Genomic DNA, 22,279 nt, shown 5'->3' with positions numbered 1-22,279 from the left:
TTTTGTATGACTTGTAGCAAATCCAAATTTGACACTGGAGGTTCGCCAACTAAGTTCAAACTCGGAAATACTCGGCCTTGAAGCAGATCACTCTGCCGTCCGCATTAAGAAATAAAAGGAGAGTAAGATAAACAGAAGGCTGCATGTACTGAACTGCGAGACTAAACTTGAAACCACAATGATTTGGACAGCTCCCTCAAGTTTCTCGGATAATTTGTCTCAACACATGTCTTGATCTGTTAAGGAGCTGGAAACTTTGAACGACGTTTCTAACATGAGAACGTTTCTGTTTTACGAGGTCATGTATTGTGAAGAATCTCTAAAAAAACAAGTAAACTCCCTGTTTACAATGTCTGCTTGTGAGGTAGGGCTGCTTAGTTTTGACATTATATTTTGTTTTAACCAACTTTACAAAACAATACACTTACTACTTTGGCTTGAATGAAACCTTTCAAAAACTTCTTCTTGACTCGATGTATTGCAATTTCACTTAGAGGGAGGATTATAGGTCTGCTATCACAAGTACTTTCTTGTAATGATACACAAGCAGGGATGGTTGATATTCTGACTATTAATCCTGCCAGGGACAACCAACGCCTTTCTTTTATTTCAATTATCTTGTGATTGGCAGTTCTAAGTGGTGAATTAAAACATTAACATAAACTGGATGTTTTTTTAGACCATCTGCGAGGAAAAATATGTATTGTTAATAATATTGATTCAGGATTATTGCTTGAAATATTCCCATTGTGTCAGTTAAACAATGCAGAGACCCTTCGCTAATTTGCACTTCTGTTATTGCTGGTTCACTCCTCTGTGGATTTTTATAATAATTGAGTTTGTCTTTATTGTCATTAATATCATTGCATCGTGCATGGTATTCAACTGGGACATATTAAGGAGGGCATTCTGTTGTTGGTGGGTGTGCCTGTCTGTGTGCGCCGCCTTAATAGGCCTGTGTAGGCTCTCAGTCAAAACAGCTGCAGTGGGGCATGCGCAGTCTCTCTCTGAATCAAAAAAAAAAAAAAAAATTTGCACACGGTTACAGCTACAACCTCATTACATTAAAAAATAATGAATCAATTAAATCAGACTCTAAGGAAAGTCGGAAGAGTGCAACACAATTGTGCGCACCAGTGAGTACTATCAGAATTATGATCAGGTTCCAGAAGCGAATCGGGCGGGATCTGGTAGAAGGCAAGAGCAGTGCTGCTGCCTACTGCTAACAGGTCGGCTAACTACTCTCAGAAACTACTCCCCTGGACATTGTATTTTGCCAACACCAGGTCCATTGGCCATGAAATGAAGAACTTGGAGCCACAATTGGTGGTAAACAGCTGCGTTTGGGATGGTCTGAATCAAACCATTGCTGCGATCTGTCTCCATTCAAGGACACCCGTTGCTAGCGCGCGGATAGCCAGCCGCTCTCTAAATTTCTTTCTTACACTGAAAAGAGAAGCCCTCCAATTTCACTTTACTTTTGTATAATGACAATAAAACCAAGGGAAATTGCGTTGGGGTCAGGGGTTGATAAAGCCTAGACCACACAGAGGTAGATGGGGCGCGCGTGCTGAAGTAAGTGGGAGCTCTTTGCTCATATGTGAAGCTACATGCGCTTTTGACAAATGTCCTCCAACTTCATTTTAGTTTTGTAGTCTGAGAATAAAACCATGAATAAACTACTATAATGTGTTGTGTGTTATTATTTATAAAGCTATACAGTAATTGTTTTTTCATCACGGTCTTGTACTCATATAAACATATATACACACATATATACAGGGTTGGGTAGGGTTACTTTATCTTGATTACATTCAATTACTTTTGGATTACTCCAATAACAAGTATGCTAATAAAAGACAAAAGAAACAAAATATGAATAAAATTACTAAATTTTGTGCAGGTTTGGAGTAACGGAATACATGGAACGGCAAAAATGATGTTGGCAAGCTGTTTGGATTTATTTTCATTTTAGTTCTGTCACATTTTATGTTAGTTTTGCCAGAGATCAAAGCCAGGAGAGAAAGCTTACCACGTGTTGTGAGTCAGAATGTTATTCATATTTAGTTTATTTTGTCTTTTGTTAGCATATTTGGTGTTGGAGTAATCCAAAAGTAATTAAAAGTAATCAAGTTGAATTAACCCTACCCAACCCTGCATATATATATATATATGTATGTATATATATATATATATATATCGGAATATAAATATGTCATAATTGCACTATGAACCACGAGAAGGCTTGTATTTGTTTTCGTAGTCTCCACCCTGCTGTGTTTTACATATTCCCCGTCATTGTCGGATATGAAGTGTAAACCAACCCCATGGCCATTCATCCTCCTACTCAAATGACATCTTACATTGCTTTTTATTTAACTGCACGCACTTGCTTATATCATTCCATTGCCTTTGTACTCTTATTTCCTGGATGTAAATCAATACGTGCAGATATTTGTCTACCATGATCAATATGTATGTAATGACTGCAGTGCTCCAATTCCCAGCTAAAGCATCAAAGGCGGGTTGGGTTGAATAGATTTTATTCTTTCATTGTTTTTTCCTTGCATGAATTTAGTTTCGTCTTCAGTCACAGGATCCTTTCTCTTTTTCCTCTGAGTACTATGGCCTAGATAACCAACGCAAACTATGACGGTAGATTGAATCGTGGTGAAATATATCCGCGAAAAATAACCTTTGATCCAGACCCTTATAGTTCAACGTAACAAGGAAGGCGAGTTCGATGCACAAGTTGAGTTTATGATTGTACTTTTTTTGTAGTCCTAAGGCACACGTGTAAATTGGAAATAATAATAGCATATTAAAACTGGCATGCCCATCTGTGGCTAATTGCTGAGTGCATTACTGCACCTGCTGGGTGGCATGGCAGGATGAGGCATAATTTATTTATGTATGACCTTTTTAGGGTGCAAGTTCTTACCTAACTCAAGGCTGTCTGAAAATAATCCCTCACTTTGTGCAGGCTCACCTTGCTTTAAGACCATTATGAGTTGTATGTAAAGGGCTAACATAGCACCAATAACGTTTCATTCCCTCTTTTCATATCACAGTTATCAGCTAAAGGCCTTGCACTCCATCATTGGCACCTAACAGTGTCTGACATTGGGCATTCATCTCGGTCGTGAGGGGAGTTTCATTCGCATATAATTAGCTTTTTCAATTCAAAGGAACAAACTGTGAAAGGCTTGTAGCCAAGGGTTAGCTAAGGCTATTTGACCCTTACAATCTGAATTAAAAAAAAAACTCCTGTTTGACTTAATTAAATATGCAGTTGATATAGAGATATCTGGTTAAAATGTTGCCTCTTTCGCATTTCACAACCCAGGCATCATATTCTTCACAGGAGATATGGATTTTGCTTAATGTGCCAGTGACAATTCTTTTTAGCCCGTGTCCAATATAGATTTTACATCATAAATTATTTTTTTCTTAAAGTCATTTATTTTCACATTTCTGCTTTTGCCCGATCTTAATGCCTATGGTTTTTGCAGAACACTAGGAAAGCCTGTTTTTTACAGGCTTAGTAATGAAGCTTGTGTGTGAAAATGTTTGTCAAAATCCAATTTCAATTCACATCATCATGGCGGCGCCCTGTTCGGCTGCGGCTGCATCGGCTTGCAACGTTTTTTTTACACGTCGGCCATAAGATCCAGTCTTCGACTCAGTTTTGATGGCGCACAGTCGGCTCGAACTACAGATTAAGATACGATCGCAGTTTTTTTTGCTGGATATGCGATCATCCAGACATCAAGCGCTCGGTGTTTATTAGCCACGGACTGCTATGTCAACAAGACCCAGCGGCCTACAAAGCAGCGAAGCAGAGTGGCAAGACAGCGGCGTGACCGCCGAACGAGGACATCAAGCGCTCGGTGCTACGACCACTCGGGAGTGTTTATTAGCCACGGACTGCTATGTCAACAAGACCCAGCGGCCTACAAAGCAGCGAAGCAGAGTGGCAAGACAGCGGCGTGACGAGGAAGCGGGCCGGGCTAACAGCTAGGCTAAAGGCTAACCCCTCTAACATCCATTTTGCTCTCCAACGTTCGCTCTCTGGACAATAAACTGGACCATTTAACAACTGGAAGTGGCATCGAACCGCGAGATGACGAACTGCTGCGCTAAAATTCTGACGAAGACATGGTAAATCTTATCTATCCCGGCTGACGTTCAAAGAACCTGTGCGGGTCAGATGTATCGACATTTCGTTCTGTATACACGTGTACACGAATGACAATAAAGTAAATCTGAATCTGAATCTGAAATTCCTGTGCACCCACATCCAAACTTGAAAGCGTTTCACGAAGGTGAGGGAGGCAGTGGGAGTTGTTGCAGCTGGTTTATAGCCTATTTTGTTTTTTGTCTTAGTTGAGCCACTTAGACACTACTTCTCCAATTGTTTATGGCACAAGTTGAATCACTCATGAAAGGAACGGAGGGTAATTTTCTCGCTTTATGTTTTTGATTTAATTTTAAAAGCACATTATATATACCTATTAAACTAACTCCTCCACAAATGTCTCCATATATAGAGGCTTTGTATTATTCACCAGTGAAATCCTATTGTAGACCAAAAACATGCTAGTGAATGCTTAGTTAATACTGTACCATTCATGTCACTGATTTGTAGATTAAAGAGCCATTTTTATTTATTAATACAGCTTTTCTGGGGGGGTAAGTAAATCTTAAAGTTTATCTCTTTAACCAATCATGTGTACAACACAACCCTCCTTCTCGAGTCCAGTTGGCTGATCACTCAACAATTTTGTTACTTGATTTCGACCACTCTTTATCTCGCTTTAGGGCCTTTTCTCCCTTATAGGGTTAAACAAAAGTGAAGCATACTGGGCCTTGAAGGTCTTTACATTTTTTGCTCCCCAGGCATTGAAATGAGTCACTCCCGACTCAAGTGATCTCACTCTCATTAAATCTTCACGGCACTAGGCAATATTTTCAAGCTCACTTGTGTTGTTTTTATACAAGATTATGTGTATTGGCTACATATCTCTATTGTCTCAAGACTATCTTTGCGGTAGTCATATGTTAAATGGTCTGCATTTTTATAGCGCTTTTCAAGTCACCGAAGACCTCCCAAAGCGCTTTACAATGTGCTACACACGTACTCATTCACAAACACACTCACACACCGATATTGGCAATAGCAACCTGCTTATCGGGGGCAATAGGGGATCAGTGTCATGCTCAATGACACTTGAACATTTAACCGTGTGATTTCCAATTGTATTCTTTTTTTTTTTTTTTTTAAACGTGTTTTTTTTTTTTGTGTCCCATAGAGTGAGATGTAGATTTAAAACTACTGTATGTATCACGAGCTGCAATATGAAAAATAATGATTTGATAAAAGTTCAAATTAAAAAGAAAGATATTTGCCTTTTCAGTGAAATTTTAGGATATACTTAAAATCAACTCAAAGCTTGACATGTTAACTTCATTTGAAGTATTTGTCTTTTAGCGGAACTATTTTTAGAGAAGGTGGATTCCAGATTTCCGAAAGTGATTTTTTTTAAATCCCCAAAATGTAGAGTTGTATCCAAAAAGTCGCTACCTTTTTCTAAATAGTATATTGTTATTGGGCCTTTTCTTCAAGCTCACATTCACAGAGCTTTCTGTAGATCCTCTTGCGTATATTTGGTATGTTTCTCTGTGAAAAGCAGAGGGGCTCAGTCAATGCCAGATACTGAAAAATTAAGATCACATATTATTTCGAATGGTCTAGGCCGACATTGGTCATCTATACGGAGCTGTGTAAAGTATCTCCAAGACAAAAAACACCGCAGTCATTCTCATGTGTGCAGCTGGACATTCTCATTGATTGACACAATCCAACCAGCTTTTCACATTCAAAGGTTTACATACTAGAATTGTCAGTAGCTTCAAGCAAGAACTACTAGAACTCTAAATGAGAGCAACACCATGTTCCTAAAATAAGGTTTGAAGTTGTTTTCTTTCTTAATATATTTCCGGCAAAACATATCATCACTGTGCTCAGTAAATTGAAATAAGTCGCATAAAGTAATTTATCTGAGAAATATAGTGTTGAATCACAGTATGTAGTTGGCCACATGTATAAACTAAACGGCACAGATATCTAAAAAACATATTGGTACATGGTGAGACAGCACAAATTGGATCGCTGTCACATCTCTGTCACAAAAAAAGAAATTTGAAGCTAGGAAAGTGGGGGCACACATTGATTGACCCAGATACTGTAACCATATTAACAAAGAGGCTGCGACCTCCTGCGGGCCACGCCAACTATTGTGTTCCCGGCAGAGGCTTCAATTTCAACGCACCAGCGCTTCGTTAGACACTAGCCTCTTGATGACTCACAAGGTTGTAACTCATGACATTGTGCATGCATCATCCTTTCACCCTTCCTCCCTTACCCCGACCACTCATTCTCAAACAGAGAAGTTCCCTCTGCTTCTGTGCATGATGGATGTGATTTAATTGAGTAATGGAAGGATCCAACTCCTTTGTTCTACTTCCTCAGTTCATGTTTCCAAATACCTCTGATGCCTCATTTCTTTCAATGGAAGTCATGAAATTGACATTTTTCTTTTTTAAAATCAGTTATGTGATTGGGAACATGATGTCCCCTGCAAAAACTACAGTTCAGCTGTCCTTAAATGAGCATATGCAGCCTGTGATATTACTTGTCTCAAGTGATCTACTGTGACTAGACCTTGCTGACACCAGCACCTGCCATCACACTATACTGATATTATGATTGACCAGAAACAATTTTCTAGTCTCAATTTGAGTGCACACCATGGCAGTAGGCAACATATCGCTGCATGGCCCACGTTGCCAGAGTTTATACTATCACTGTCTTTGTCGATATTTATTGAGGCATTAAAGAGCTTGCGGCACGTTGCCACTTTATTTCCTGTTGCACTGCCGGCTCAGCAGGAATGAGGCTGAAGGGGGGGTATATTCTGACTGAAGGGTTGAATAGAAATTGCAGGATAATTTGTGAACATCTTAGACATGAAGTACTATCATAAAAATGTGGGTATTATATATTTGCTCAACAAACACAATTCAAGTGGGGTCAAATAGCCTTCACAAACGTAGGTAACAACTCTTCAGTGGCACTGGTAGGCATAATGTACAATTTTATAGCTGCTGATTTTAAATAATCATATTAAATTCTTATAAAAACCAAAATAATTAAAGTACTTTAAAAAAATCAACTGATACAGTAAAACCGATGAGAAATGTAAAATGCAAATAACTGAAAAAAGTTCATTCTACTCTATTTGTGTAAAGTGGCTGGTCATGATGAAAAACAGTCGTTTCCCCCCTTTTTTATAAGGACATATTTTCAGGCCGTTTTAGCTTTTAATAGACTGGAAAGGGAATATTGTCATGAAAACATGAGGATGGAACTGAGACAATGATAATGGTGCGATAGTCGACACGATAGAATACATCGAACAACTCACACTCGGATATGCGGCCTAGTACAATGATAATAGTAGAATAAATTATTCTCACGCATGGCTTAGCGGCAGCCAACCAGCATCAGAGATGAACAAGACTGCACCTCAAGCACAAAGCACTTTTTTTTGTATTAAAACTGCTGAACATTAGAGAGTTACTGTAGTTCTGTAGTGTTAGCATGTAAACATTTGCGAAAGTCCTTTTGTTTGGTAACTTTCTGTCATTAAACAAACACAAAATTTTAACAAAATAGTGTTTCTGTCTACTATGTATTGGTATAACTGCTTGTTATTCATTGAGAACAGTATTACAGACGCTCCCCTAGTTACGAACATTCGAGTTGCAAACAACGGTACATACGAACATTTTTTCGGGATGTCAAAACATATCCGGACTTTACTGTAAGTTAGATTTTATATTGTTTGCACATTTTCCGAGTAGAGGACAGTACTGTAGTGCTTCTTTCCGCCGCGTGGCACTGTGAGGGGTCACCCAGTATCCACCCGAAGAAGAAATCTGGTTTCTACTTCCTGGTATGTGTAAACATAAATACGTGTACTGCATCGCTAGCACGCTAAGGACTTTGACGTTTTTATTGTTCAATATCTCCTGCATCCAATCAATATCGTTGGGGTGAATTGTAAAGAAGAGGTGAGACGTTTCTTTTGAAATTAAAGAGGAATAAGAAAGCTTGATGCGGTTGAGAAAATGGTCTGAACGCTTTTTTTTGCCATTTTTTCCACGAGGTGGACCTCTTCCAAAAGTAAGTTAAATTGAACCATATGTATCTTTATATAGCTTATTATTTTATGAAATGTTTATTTTTTTCGTACAAAACAAGTCAGGTTACTTAAAAAAGCCTTAAGCATACTTATATATACCATATACATACAAAATATAGCACTGAAGTAACTTTCAAACAAATTCAGCTTACGATCATCCGGAATCTTTTCGTAAGTAGGGCAGCGTCTGTATTGCAGTGAAAGTGACAGAGCAGTAGAAAAATAGACCAGGGGTGACGAACACGTGGCTCTAGAGCCGCATGGGGCTCTTGGCCAACAAGAATGCGGCTCTTTTCCTCATCATATTTTCTATATACTGTAGCTCTTTGCCTTGTCTCATGTTTAGGTTTTTTGTGTGTATTGAGGGTGGACACTTTCCTTGAAATCAACACAATACTTGTAAGGAGGGGGAATGCGTTTTGGGAAATAATGTTTTTAATTGTGTGTTTGTGTGTGTCTGTCTGTCATGGCAGGTCAGTGCGTGGTGTGGCTCTTTGACTCTCAGAGTTAAAAATTTTGGCTCTTTGTGTCAAACTTGTATGGCTCCATTTCCTCTTCACATATACAACTGTTTACAATTGTTACACTGTGAAATCTCAAGCCAATGTGACGTTTTTTTCCCTTTAACGACAGCCAACTATCACCTTTAAACATGCTGGTTTACAGTGTATTGTTCAAAGGTCCAATGTCAACATGCCACCCCCGCTCTTAGTGTCTAAACATTATGACCTTTGAAGAAGGTAAGCTAAAGAGTTTTAGAATGATGGTGTCCACCATTAATTTATGACATTGCTAACCATACGAAGGTTGTAAGCCAAGGTCAATGACATTTATTGCCTGGGCCTACTGAATGAGTTGAGTTTGTTTCTGAAGCAAAGGTTTTTTGTTAGGGATAATTTTGTTTTGTTCATGGTTCAATTAATTGAGCATATGTAATACAGTTTAAAGGTAGGAGGGAAAAAATAAAGTACCTATATGAATTTCTCACTGTATGGGTTACTTTATTGAAAATAATATTCATGTCAGAGCTACAAGAATAACCCAAAAACTAATTAACATTTGCCTTGCTAATATGTACTAGTATACAAAATGTGTAGTCTTTTAGCACTTAGTTCAAATGAGAGGAAAGATCAAGACCTGAAGATTCAAAAAGAAAAGAACTCTGGGGAAAAAAACAGGTTACACTTTGAAAGAAAAAAAACACAACAGCTTTTGTTAAAAGTGATCAAATGGAAATAGCTGGTTACTTAAACGCTTCTGAAACTGTGGCTCCAATAATTCTGGAAAAAAAAACTACATTATTGACATTCAGTTGATAAAAGTTTCACATTTCAGTGCTAGATAGCAATTTTACATCAGGCTCATTTTGCATCTGGACTGTTAGCAGATGTAAAGCAACACAGGGAATCTGATCTGACAGATAAGCGGTTAGATGGAAAGGAAACATGAAAAGAATTTCATATAGATGATAGAAGAGAGGGCTTTAGGTCAAGTAGATCTAGCTCATGTTTTTGCAATCTTGTCCTCCCTTTGCTATCCCCCGCCTTAAAAACCATGCAGGGGTTAGCAAGGCATGCTTTTATATTGGATCAGCATGCCATGCTGTCTTTTTGTTTTTTCCCCCAGTCCCACTTCTTACGTTTGTAATCATAAGAAGTCCCTTATGGGGCTTGACTGACCACTCGTATTGACTCTAGGGAAGAATATATTTGCTTGATGCCTTGTTTGTGAATAGCACCAACATCTCAGTGGATCCGAGCCTCGTATGGAGATAAAATAAAACGGACAAGTTTACTCTGTAAATGCATTTTTCCAGCCGATGAAGTCCCATTTGAGGTCAAATTTAAAAACACATTTCTGATCTGTTCTTGAATATTTTAATGAGTTCTTACTGTGCTTTTGACAATAAGTCAATTAGTTGACACACTGTTTATATCTTTTCAGCCAAGTTGAAGTGTTTGGTTTTATGCAGCAAAGGGCTAATCCACAGGCCGGATGTGTGTGCGTGTGTTTGCCTTCATGGTATCTGCGAAATAAATATGCACGTCTGGTTCTCATCAAACAGCACAACCTGAAGAGTGTCTGGACCAAAATATTTTATGTTGCAATCAAGTCAAGACCTTTGACATAAGTAGGTGGCAGCTGATTGAGAGCATTTACTGTACATTTAAGACCTGTTCTTAAAGATGCAGACGCTGCCCTACTTTCGAACGAGATAGGTTCTGGACGATAGTTGTAAGTTGAATTTGTTCGTAAGTTGCTTTAGTTCTATATTTTGTGTTTTTAAGGTTTATATAAGTATGTTTAGGGCTTGTATAAGTAACCTGTATTGTTTTGTACTAAAAATAATCATTTAATAAAATAATATGCCCTATAAAGATATATAAAATACAGTTTAACTTACTTGTGGAAGATGGGCTTCAAGAGTTAGGCTACTTCCTCCTCCGTGGTAGAAAGTGGCCGAAAAAGTGATCCAACCATTTTCTCAACCTCATCAAGCTTTCTTATTCCACTTTCATCTGAAATGAAACGGCTCGTCTCTTCTTTACACTTTACACCAACCATATGAATTGATGCACGAGATATTAAACAATAAAAGCGTTGAAGTTCTTAGTGCGCTAGAGATACAGTACTGTATACGTGGTATGATTACACATGAACTAGGACGTAAAGCAGGATTTCTTCTTCGGGGTGAAGAAGCGCCACGCGGCGAAAATAAGCACTTCAGTACTGCCCTCTACTCTGAAAAAGGTGCACACAATACAAAATCTAACCTACAGCAATGTACGGATATTTTTCGATATTCCGAAAAAAAAAGTTTCATATTTACCGTTTTTCGTGAATCAAATTGTCGTAAGAAGGGGAGTGTCTGTACATACCAACCATCGAAGTTGTTCAAAAGTTCAAGTAGACAACAAAGTGCAACTTAGTGTCTAAAAATGTGTATGCATGTATATCTTTTACCATACATTAAAGCATTCACCTAATATGCATACTCTTAAAACTATTTTTACATGCTCAAGGTGTTGTTTGCTGTCATGGACTTCTCAAGGTTTCTTATTTTTCTTTTGTTGAGCTTTTAAGTTTTTCTTTGCCCGCATGCACGTTTCAAATCAGGGAATGGTGTAACTGTGGCCTGTGTAGTGCTTTGAGACATTTTGTGATTAAGGGCTGTACAAATAAATGTGAGTTGACTTGACTTGACTTGACTAGAAAGCCCCAGCTGCACACAAACATTGCTTTTTAAATGAGCTTGTACAGGATGAATAGCGGAAAAAACAACTGTGACACAACCTCTTTAGAGTGCCCTCAACAAGAGTGTGTTGACCAATGGAGTAGAGTTCCGAAGGCACAAAAAGTTCTTGTTCCGTATTTGTCACGGTTACTCTCTGCTTGGATATTTTTACAGGTAAGACAACACATATTATTACATAGATGTTGAAAGATTTATAATTTCCATTTGTTTGCCATTTGGGATCTAAAACGTGGCATTATAATCTATTATTGTATCATTTTTCAATATGAATGCATGTTAAAGTAGTTTATTAAATACACGCTATGCTATATTTCAAACAAAGTCCAACAAAAATACAATTTAGAGTTTGACACTGAACTTGGCTGATATAAAGTGCATGCTTGCTTATTTGAACGTCTAAAGAGTATTGTTTCTGTGTGTGGCCATCACTTAAGTTTTTTTTGCCATTGGTGGGTACATTGGTTGTTTAGTTCACTTAACCACTAGGGTCGTAGGGGCACCAGTTCCTGTGGTGTGTCTTGGTAAGTACAGCCTGTCGGCGCCCATCCCTCTCCAGGCCAATATATGTTTCCACACGGTCTCGAACTGGGGGCCTTTCGCGTGGTAGTCGAATGTGCTAACCACTACAAAAACTAAATATCATATAAAGAAAAAGTGGATGTCTTTGATACATTTAACCATATTTTAACAAAAGACTTCTTACTATGTTATGGGACATACATCTACCACGATGTCAAAATATGTAAAACCACTGTTAAACAAACTTGTATTTCTGTCACTAATGTATACATATGCATCATATCTGATGTGTGCCTATAGATTTTAAACAACATCAATTAAATATCCTAGCTTTGCTACAATGTAAACTGTACACTGTTAGACAAACTTCTATATCTATAACTAAAGCATACACATCTGATTTGATGTGGGCCTATTTATTTTTTACCACATCAAGTAAATACTCAGGCTCGATTTAAGTATTTATTCACAAGGACCTCAATAATGAATTCCAAATTCTTGTAAATGTGCATTTCTTGTATTTTCAGTTTTAGTGTTCAGCGTTCAATCAAAAAAAATATTTTCTGCAGATCTAATTCATTCACATTTTTGAGGCATGAAAAAGTTGCCTTTTTGTTGCTAAATCATCAAGCAGATCATGCTGTCATTCTGCAGAGCTGTTGAACACATTAGAGGGTGTGGATGCATAAACGAGGTCCTGGAAGAGTTTTTCCTATGGAAACCAGGCTTTGCTCGCCAAATCCTCTCGGCTACCCTCTGATCTGGCCAATTGTTTATTGGTCTGTCTGCAGTGTGCTTGGAAAACACAATTGCACCAACATTGATTTGTGTCTGTTTGAAACAAAGGAGATACTGACACTGCACACATGCTAAGTGAGAGCTCTTTTTGTGCTTTTCCTCTACCCTAGCACTTCATGGTAAAAGCCATTTTTTTTCAGTCACACTCAGTTATGGGATAGATTCCTCGCTGTTCATCTTTTTCTCAGATTACGAAAGTGTCTGACCATGCGAACACTGGCGGCTTTGTGGTAAGGGGTTGTACAGGAGGAAGCTGGATTGGTTGGCATGCTCTCTATTTATCAGGGTGGGTTTCATCTTGTTAAAAATGGACAGCTGGGCAGACAATTTTCAATCAAAAGACACCACAAAGTTGTATGTGTCGATCGGATTGTCAAAGCTTCCTGCATGCTTGGCAGCGAGGCCAATATTTGGCACATGTAGCAGTAGTTAAACTATATATGTTATGACTAAAGCTGATTCCACACAAAAAGAAACATCTTGAACATTTTTACTTTAGCAGAGGCCCCACACATGGCAGTGAAAGTAATGCCTTACATCCAGCTGACCTAGACAGAACACCACACACACAAATGCATCTCCACCCACAAATTGAAGTTTTTTCTTCAAACCAGATGTCTATCGCAGAAACAAAATTGACTTGTTAGAGGTAGCAAGTTAATTTTATAAGATTCCTTTTTTTAAACATGTTTTTTGGACTAATTTGCTCATTTTGACAATATTTTTCCATGTTGGACCAAAAATCCCCTCCCCCAAATTTTTTTTAAATCATGATTGAAGCTTCTGACTCATGTTGTTGTTTTTTTTCTCTTTTTTTAGGTTTTCAACCCTTATAACTGTGACTCTTAAAAAAATCATGTCACAAACTTACACCACTAGAAAATATCTTAGGATAATATTTGAGAAAATTATCCTTAGCAAGGTGATAAGTTAAGTCTGCATAGGAGATTGCATAGGATGTCAGTTTGTTACTTTGACTATTTTTGCACACTTTCGTTTGTTATTTTTACTATCATAAACTGGTTGTACCATGGGTCAGGAACCTATTTGACCTAAAGAGCTATAATTGCAAAATACGATTTTTTTAGAGAGAGACAGAGAGAGACCTACCCAGGGAAAAGGGTTTAGGGGGGGCTTTTAGAACTGGTTAGAAATTCTTATCTGAGGTTTTGCCTCTCTCCTCTGTTCTCCTTTCATGTTCAAATCCATTGATGTCTTCTCTCCTTTTTTTTGAGTGTTTAATAAACTATACACGTATCCCTAAGAAATGACTGTCAATAAGAGTGATCAAACTTAACTAAGTTGATGTTGTAGAATGTAGACAGTAATGGAAGGACAAGCATAAGAGGGGTAAATTATGTGCGAAGAAGTCTCCCTCTAGGATTAATGGGTGTCTCTGTCTGTGTTTATGCAAAATATAAAAGAGCCTTTGTTGGTGAAGAGCTCGTTGCTGACAGAAAATAACTAGCCCCCTCCCTCAAGTTTGAAATTCATTGCCTCCCTTTCTGCTCATCCGTCACTCCATTTTCCCCCACTCCCGATAAGCCTATGTGTTTTCTGTCAAAGTCGCTCATTTAGGATTCCACGCTGTGCCTGCTGTATGAAGGAGGACCCGGGAGACACTCGGCTACATTGTTAGTATTCACTGTCTCCTCCAGACTTCCTGCCACTGGGTGGGCTGTAGAAGTGGGACATGTACAGTTGGTGATTCATGTTTTTACCTGTGATGTCCTTCACTTGTGTTTGAATTCCAACCAGTATTGTTTACAAGATGGGCAATACAGTATGTTTTTGGTGTGGTCAATATGTGGCTAGCTAGCTGCTTTTTTTCTCATGTATTTTCAGCTCCAGTGCCATTTTGCGGAGATGTTCACCTCCTAGGGCAATGCTAAATAAAGAATAGGTCATCAGTGAGGGGAAATGACTACTTGGCACCGCACTGGCGGTGTGGCTTTCGTCATGTCACACATTGCTCTCCTCACACCTGCGGCTCATGACAGGATGTTGGCAGGTGTTAATTGCAATTGTAAAACAGTGCATTGTGCTTTGTGCTTTTGTGGCGTCTCCATTTCACCACTAAACCACACTATGTTGGGCATCTAAGACTCAATTTCTATAGTGTTTTTTTATTTAGTCTGGTGCAATTGCGACTTCCCAAAAACTTTTGGGCTTAGTGTTTTTGGGCGCTTCCTGGTGCCCACGTAGGTGACGTGCGGTGCACAGCTACAGTTGAGCCCGTATTTCAGCCGCTCCTTAAATTGAAAATATTTTTTTTAATAAAATTGTACTTCGAGGAAAATCAGGATAGCACATAAAATACTATGATCACCCTGGATTATTATCAGGTTTGGGTAAAAGATTTTGTCGGCGGCGGGAGCGAAGATAATAGTGTGGCAGCCTGTCCAGCCCACTGCTACAGCTAGCATTACAACTCTCACAAGCCGCCCCTGGCAAGCCTGTATCCCTCAAACCCCAGAGGAATAAACCATGAAGCGGAGGATCTGGAGATACAATTGGCAGGAAACCACTACATTTAGGATGATTATATTTTATTCGTCGCAAGGACTTGCGCTCAATCCGAAAAGCCCCGATGCTAGCGTGTAGCTAGCCTGCCGTTCTCTAAGTTGCTTTCTTGCTCTCAAAAGAAAAGCCTTCCAATTTCGCTTTTATTTGTAGATCTATAGCTGTTATTTTGTTAGTCATATACTGTCAGTTTGACCCTTTGGGGTTTTTTATGAAGGTGCAACGCTACCTAGTGGATTTTCACTTTTTGCGGGGGATCTGGTCTCCGTTAAACACATAAAACGAGTGATCTCTGTACATTACATGTGTAAATAATGTAAAACCCCCAAAATATCTCAACATACTAGGGAGTCACATTTGCAATATTTGTGTAGAAAACACGTCTTCCCTTATTACACACAGGGCTGCCGCGGATCTTTGAAAAGTCCCAAAAGGCATTTAAATCATTATTCTAAAAATAAAGCCTTACTTGGCATTAAAATGTCTTCAATCCCAATTTTTTAAAGTGTTAAACATGTAAACACATTATTAAGACTTTTTGGTGTGTGAGTGTGAACGGGTAAGTGTGAAGCACATTGTAAAGCGCTTTGGGAGGTCTTCATTGACTTGAAAAGCGCTATATAAATGCAGACCATTTACCATTCATTTACCATTTTATCCTAAAAATGTTTCGTAAAACGTTTTTTTTTCCATGCGTCATGATAAAAAATGCTTCATGTATGCTTCAATATAGCTGAAGAGTTATTTGGAATGAAAGTACTGAAAACATCTTTTTTTATTTATTGTTGTTCATGTCTGGAACTTCGGAGAGTGCTGTTTTTAAGCTGGAAAGTTTTCCACTGGACCAAAATCTGATTTAAAAAAAAATAAACTTATTTTTAAAATTGCCTCTAATATATGTTGTGTTTCTAGTTTTATTTGTCTTAATTGTGTTTTTTTTTTTGGTCGACTTGGTCTTAAATTTGTTTTTAAAAGGCACTAAAACGTCTTAAAAGAGTCTTAATTTTAACTTGCCGTAAACTGTAGGAACCCTGTATGCAGCTCTATGATGAACCAGCTTGCTGCACATGCTCGCCTGGAAATTCATGACTCTGGACCCGAATTAGTTTAACTTTATTTGAACCCCCTGTTCTTCAATGGGTAAAAACTAAACACACAAATAGCATAGCTGTGTTTATAGCAATGTTTTATGTGTTATCTTCGGCCACAACAACACCTTAAATATTTTTCTAGTTTTCCTTTGACTTAATTTATCTTTAAGTGGCACAGTGTTTTTTTTTGTTATGTTTGTTTTTTATGCTGATCCTCTGGCGACCACTCGGCTGTTAAAATTTTCTGATCCATTGCATCTTTATTAGGGTTTCAAATTTACTTTGGGTCCCCTTCAATGCTCATATTTTTCTAAGCACCCCTTAATTGTTTGTTATTTATGTTCTTCTGATTTTAAACGGTCTGTCTGGGTGCTTTTCATAGTCTTGACATTTTATCAATCCCCTTGAACTTTGTAAACATTGTAATTCATTTTCCAGCAGATTCTGCGGCGAGATTTTTTGTTACAGATGCTTTTAAGCTGTTCATCATAGTTTGTGATTTCTTGCCTTGCCTCAGGAGTACCACATAGTACCACCAAAGGATCTATTAGCTGCGTATTGACTTTTTTCACCAGTCTCCAACTGATTTGACATGGATAACGCGTTTGGATTTTGAGGCGTGGGGGAAGGCGATGCAATAAAAACAGGAGAGACCCATAAATGAAAGAAAGTGGAAGAAAGAGTGAAAGAAAAGCTTCTGAAATGAAGAGGGCTCAAGTTGGAAAAAGCCTATAGGTTGTCAGGGGCAACGGCATCACTCCCCTATATAAAAGCTTCTCAGGGGCAAGATTGCAGATTACTCGTGTTGTGTAAAAATATACGTCAAATCATTTATAATTGATTTTCAAAATGCATCTCGCGAATTTATAATTTCACAGTAATCCACATTCTTATGGCAATAGAATGTTTATTAGTATAACATACTGGGATGGACTGGTATTGTAGTAGTCATGCTCTGAAATCAATAAGGCTTAACTGGGTACAGAACGTGTATTTCACATACCGGGGACTCGAATAATAAAGTCTCAGAGTAAAATTATTTGGAATATATCCTCGATAACCGTGATGTCAACGAAAGAAGACAACTCTTAACATTGGCGTGTCCCATTGAAGCGACATATGAGCCAATCCAAAACAGATGACAATTGTAGTAAACAGTGATTGCATACTGCTTGTTTCTACTTAGAAAAATTGTAACTTTTCTTACAGTGCTGGGGAACCTGTCACTGTTTAGTCCTGCTTCGATCTCCAAAAGCTGCATGAGGTTAAGTGTACCTGCCACCGTTACAGTGTGCCTTCCTTCTAAGCCTCTGCCTCCTGTTAGATAGGCGATTGTGGCTTTTCCTTTGTGTTTTTGACCATGTATAAAATTGCCAGAATAGCTCCCTGTTAATATCGGGGCTGCCGAAAGCTCCCTGTTGTTTTTGGTCCTGGTCAGCCTAGTTAGCAACCAGTTAGCAAGCCTGGTGTGTCCATTGGTTCATTCAGAGCTTGGTTCATGTTTGTTGCCGTATCCGTTTTTTCATTGTTGGTTCCTGGGTAGCCTGGCTGCTTACTGCATGTTTTTGGTCAGCCAGCCTGGCATTGATTGTTTCGGTTACCTCTCTTTAGCAGCTGACTAGCCTGCTGGGTCCATTGGTTTATTTCAGGCTGGGTTCGTGATTATGGTTATGGCATTTTTTTCATTGTTGGCTCTCGGTTTGCCTGGCTGCTTACTGCATACTATTGGTCGGCTAGCCTCCTGTTTTTCTGCCAAATGGTTTGTTTAGCTGTCTTTAGGCTGATGAAGCTCCTGTTAGCTCTCCGTGTGTTATTTCAACCTGTTCGTCCCATATTGGCTAATCGCCATTTGTTGTACCATTGCTGCACCCACCTGCGACACAATTCCTCGGCATTTTCCACAAAAACTACTAAACCCCCGCCTAAAATATTCTTAATCTCTTCGCATAATTAATATGTAAACCAATATGGTGACTGGCTTCCGAGGGTGCTGGTGTTACTCTGATGATGATGATGTCACAGCTCAGGAAGTCAAAGACGAGACAGGCTGTCTTCAAAATGATTTATCTCGGAAAATAATTGGAATATATCAATGAAATATACTGTATATCTAGATGTTATACAAAAACAAGTATTATTTTCTCATATTTAGCATGTTTTAAAATTTGGGTATCCTTTTAGTTATTACAGTAGGTCTGGTGGATCTCCAATCTGAAATAACCTTTCATGTCAATTAGGGCTGCACGATTAACCGAAATCGAATCGTTATTGTGATGTGACGTGGTGCTATAGTGTAACCGTAAACCACTGCGGGATTTTCAAGGATTGATAGTTCCACCTTGTTATTTACTTGACGGAGTGTCTGGCCAACAAGAATTGTCACCTATCGGGGTTTAACATCGCCGGCCAATTAGAGGCAGGTTTTAATGGCACCAACCAACAAAGGCGAGGCAAAGTGTGCAAGACGTGTGTGCACAATTTTGATAGGCCGGTGTAAGCTGCCAGTCGGCTAAACGCACCATACACAAATGTCTAGCAAAACAAACACCACAGTTCGTAGTTTTACCAGCTCGTTACATTTAAAATAAATTCATTAATCAAATCGGACTCTGAGAAAAGTCAGAAAAGCGCTAGGAAAAGCTGATCACCAGCGGGTGCTCCCTGGATTTTTATCGCGTCTGGGAATTGAGGCGGCGTCGGATGGCTAAGCTATCAGCTAGGCTAACAACTCTTAAGCCAACACTGCCGAACGTGGCTAGTCACAAACGCCAAATCCATTACCAATAAAGTGGACGACTTGGAGCTACCACTCGTGGAAAACCGCTACATTTGTGACTCATGTATTTTAATCATCACAAAGACATTGCAGAAGTCGCAGGGACCCGACTCTAGCGTGTAGCTTGCCAGCCCATCAATCATTTATTTACACTGAGTTGTCTTTTGTATAATGACAATAAAGACCACCTATCCAACTGCAATTCTGCTTATATTTGTACATCTATAGTTGATACTTTGCAACAGTCCTATACTCTTTCTCCAAGTACGTCTTCTCAAGTTATGTTTGCATGTCACTATGTTTATGTTCTCCCCGGAAAAAACACCTAGCACAGAAAATGCACTTTTCTCTTAAAATCGAAAATCGCATCGAAATTGCAATTTAGGTCTGAAAAATTGCAATTAGGTTTTTTCCAAAATCGTGCAACCCTAGTGTCAATCAATGATGGACAGGATTTTAGATTTGAATGCTTTACTAAAATAAATTCAATCATATTCCATAGGCCTTACAGTTTGTAATGGTTTGTTGTTACAGGCCATGTTCGAGATGAAAGAACAGATCTCCCTAACATAGTTGAGGGTCCAGCATTGTTTTTTCTTAAGTAAGAAGGAGCATGAGTTGGACACTGTCCCTCATCATGGTGTCATGTTTGCCGCAAAAGAAGAACCATTTGATTGTGCTTTAATGTTCTCAGCAGAATATCAACACAATTTGCCCACAGATTCATAGCCATAAAAAAGAAATTGAATTCCATAAGAATAATCTGTTGTCATAGCTCATGGCACTAGCTTTTCCAACCATGTTTAAATGCACCCCACTGGTGTCACTCCCTGTCGTATTAGTTTGAAAAGACAATGCGATTGGTCTGAGCATAACAGCCTTGCTAGATTGAAAGGGAACTTTGGAAGTAAAATTTCAGACATTATTACATTAATTGAAAGATCACGCAATATTGGCAATGTTACCATTGCTTTTAGTTTATGATGCACCTCCTTTGACTTATTTAAATCTGAATTAACTGGTACATTTTTAATAATTAGTGAATATTTTGTTGGATAATGGTGCAATCACTGTACTGTACTCTATTCTTCACTGTAAAAGTGCATGTCGGAATACTACTCTCTCTGGGCATCCCATCTTGTCTTAGTGTTTTGGCAATAAAACCTGATGCACAGCTGCTATGGGAGCACATCTCCAGGATCCTGCAATGCTGATGACCTCCTAATGTGGATTCCAGCGATCCAGAAAGACAAATGTTTGTGGTTCCAGGTCTTCCCAGTATCCCGGGTTGCTGCAGCTGTCACATTATCCTTTCTGTGCCTTTCCCTTCTCGAGCCCAGAATGTAACCTAGTGTGTACTGGCATTACATGGCCTTTTAGCTGCTAAAAAGTCTTAAAAGGCATTGAGTTTTTTATTTTAAAAAAAAAAAGGCCTCAATTGGCATTGAAATGTCATAAATACTACTTTTGTCTTAACAATGTGAACATGTAAAAATAAGATTGATATTAGTTTTAACTAAAAATATGTAGTCACCTTTATCAATTGTCTTTTTTTAATAATTCACCTTTTTACTTTTGGTGGCAACATGGTGTGACCACAATAACGGTACTATCAAAATAGTGATGTGGCTTCATTCGGCCCTTTCTGAGCAGACGCTTGTCTTAGGTCTACCCACAATACCCAAAGTAACTTCGGACAGAGACATTTACTTTGGACTATGGGAAAGTGTACATTTAATGAGAACAGGCTGTCAGACAAACGTTTTTCGTCATGGCTAAATGTTGTGCCAAGTAATGTGTACGAAGCATGATGTATTGTGTGAAACAAATATTTGAGTTTTTGCATTGTGTTTGTTATAACTCTGGTGTTTTTTTTTATTTTTACTTATTTATTTTTTTGGGTCGACTTTGTCCATGACAAAACAGCGTCGGTCAAAACAGCCAAATCAGCATTATGTTAACTGATACACTTTGTATGCCCAAGTGTTTGCTCCTGTTTAGTATTACATTCTATTTTACTTCTACATTTTCTTAAATTTAATCCACGCCTATCAATGGGACGCTGAAAGCTTGTTTGTGTGCTGTGTATACAGAGAGACAAGGCAAATCATATTTACACTTGCTTTGTTTAGTAGTTGTGGCCTGCACACTGGTTAAGTGTCTAGGTTTTGCCAATTTGCAAAGGCTACAATTCCTGATGGATGGTTCTTTTAACGTGAAAGCTGAAAAAAAGAAGTCTCTCCGCTTCCATCCCCCTCTCTCGGACCAGGATACAATGAAGCAGATTCTTTCAGAGCCCCTTGTCCACTTGCCCAACCCCACTCTGTTTTTAGCTCGTTCTGCACCTTTTGCAACTCCCCTGTCTGTGGTTTGAAAACTGATAGGCGTTCTACTGCTTCAGGTTGCAGGAGTCTTGCTTTCAAATTCAGTGCTGATAGTAGAGGTGTGGCTACAGGCATAGTGAGAAAACGAGCAGCAAGGGAGCTGGCTCCCTCCACTTTGCCGCAAGGCTAAAAGCAGCCAGCTCATGCCTAATGTGAGACCTCGCTCAAAGGGATTTGTGATGGGGATGCTCTTTGACCCCTGAACGCCTACATTATGTAAATGTGTGCAGAAAACAAGGAGAATGATTCTGTTATTTCCACAGAAATGCACTTAGTTTACTTTGAATAAGTATGTTGATATTGGTCTTAAAACATGTTTGAGTGCTTTTATCAACGGCTCCAATCATAGGAATTGTCATAATCCATTTAGACAGCGTAGGTAGTAACACAAAAAAGGCAAATTTGTTGTCATGTAATGGTGCTTCCTTCCATATGTTGTTATGGTAGTAGTGGTTGGTAAGGTAACCAGATCTCACCCCACCCCTCTGAACAACGTTATTGTGCCTGTGCACAAAGGATGGGGGATGTGTAATATAAGACTGAGCAGTGGGATGAGGTTCATCGACAACGCCCTTTCCCAGACTGTATCGGCGTGTATCAGTTGACAATTTCAGGAAAAATTAAACATCAAATTTCATTCTAAAGATATAGAAATAGATAGGACT

The 22,279-nt window shown here is 38.7% G+C and overlaps 1 protein-coding gene across 1 annotated transcript in view; it reads left to right on the top strand.

The window, feature by feature from the left end:
* Positions 1-22,279, top strand: part of cdh2 (cadherin 2, type 1, N-cadherin (neuronal)) — an 80,984-nt gene that overhangs the window by 9,725 nt on the left and 48,980 nt on the right. The gene's annotated exons all lie outside the window — the stretch shown is intronic.

This window comes from Urocampus carinirostris, chromosome 1, assembly GCF_059441175.1.
Source record: "Urocampus carinirostris isolate Australia breed hairy pipefish chromosome 1, RoL_Ucar_1.0, whole genome shotgun sequence".
Classification (NCBI taxonomy): Eukaryota; Metazoa; Chordata; class Actinopteri; order Syngnathiformes; family Syngnathidae; genus Urocampus; species Urocampus carinirostris.
Note: the sequence above shows the minus strand (reverse complement) of the source record. Positions and strands in the feature narration are given on the sequence as shown.